General features: G+C 51.3%; 1 protein-coding gene across 1 annotated transcript in view; it reads right to left on the reverse strand.

Annotated features, from left to right (window-relative positions):
• The window catches only part of LOC136833351 (tyrosine-protein kinase fyna-like), a 188,052-nt gene extending 187,379 nt beyond the window's left edge, over positions 1-673 (reverse strand). Inside the window, exon 1 of the mRNA XM_067095368.1 lies at positions 500-673. The gene's annotated coding sequence lies outside the window, so the exon portion shown is untranslated. The remainder of the gene's footprint in view (positions 1-499) is intronic.
• Positions 674-1,231: the final 558 nt, after the last annotated feature.

Below are 1,231 nucleotides of genomic sequence, written 5' to 3' on the forward strand. Positions count from 1 at the left end.
ATACTGTTCCTTTACGTCATGCTAGCGCCGCCACGGGACGAAAGGAGGGGTGACGCTAAATACAGTTTTTCTTGAATGAAGACAGAAAGAATGGAAACGTATGGAATTGCTTGGATTTTGGTGAGAGAGAGGGGCTTCGCCAGCAGCAGAAGCAGCAGCAACAGCACCAGCAGCAGAGCAAGCGTTCCCTATGTCATCAATTCTCCTGCTGGTTCGTTTCTTCCTGCTGAACCGCTGCTGGTGTCCACAACGCAAGCCAACCTACTTTTATTCCTCCACTTATCCCTCTTTTCTCTTGCAATATCCTTCCCTTTTCTTTTTCCTCTTCGTAACCAAAACCTCACATTCGTAGATTCGAACAACATCAACAGAGGAGGACCGGACCCATATCCTCTCTCTCTCCTCTTTCTCTCTTTCCACCACACACAACCCAACAGGCTGAGAGAGAGAGAGAGAGCACAACTGCACCAACATGAGTAAGACTACATTCTTCCTTTACCTAAAGACGAGTGATTCCGTTTCGTGTGGGACTGATTATCTTAAGAGAACGACCTAATACAGAAGGACGGGATTTCTGGCGAGTTGTTTCAGAAAAGGACGGCGAAGCGACGACTACACCACCAAGCGCGAGAGAGCGCCGCTCTCTGAACCGGAGCACAGCTGAGGAAACACTGAGGCAGCAACACCAGCTTGGCTCGAATCAACCAACCAGCCTGTGGCCCGCTCGCTCGCACGCTCTCTCTCTCTCTCTCTCTCTCTCTCTCTCTCTCTCTCTCTGGCAGGGTGCCGTTATCAAGCGGTGGTGTGTGTGTGTATCTCTCTCTCTCTCTCTCTCTCTCTCTCTCTCTCTCTCTCTCTCTCTCTCTCTCCCCGTCAGTTGACCCTCCGTCTCTTTCTATCCCGTCCCTCTTGTGTGCCGCACCCAAAGTACTACTCTCCCTAAAATCCTTCTATCTCCAAAACTCCGCGTGTGTATGTGTAAGGGAACGAACGACAGATACACGTTACTACTGAGAGAGAGAGAGAGAGAACACGGAGGAGGGAAACCTGGGAGAATCTTTGATCATTCACAACATTTTATCTCCTGCCTCCCATAGACCAGGCACCCTGATCACCACCCCTCCCCCTCAACCCAAGCTTTCCCTCTTCCCCCTCCCCCTACACTTACCAAGGGTAGAGGGGATGTGGGGGGTGGGAGAGGGGAACAGACACCCCATCGCTATGATCTCCA

This window comes from Macrobrachium rosenbergii, chromosome 51 (assembly GCF_040412425.1).
Source record: "Macrobrachium rosenbergii isolate ZJJX-2024 chromosome 51, ASM4041242v1, whole genome shotgun sequence".
NCBI classification, from domain to species: Eukaryota; Metazoa; Arthropoda; class Malacostraca; order Decapoda; family Palaemonidae; genus Macrobrachium; species Macrobrachium rosenbergii.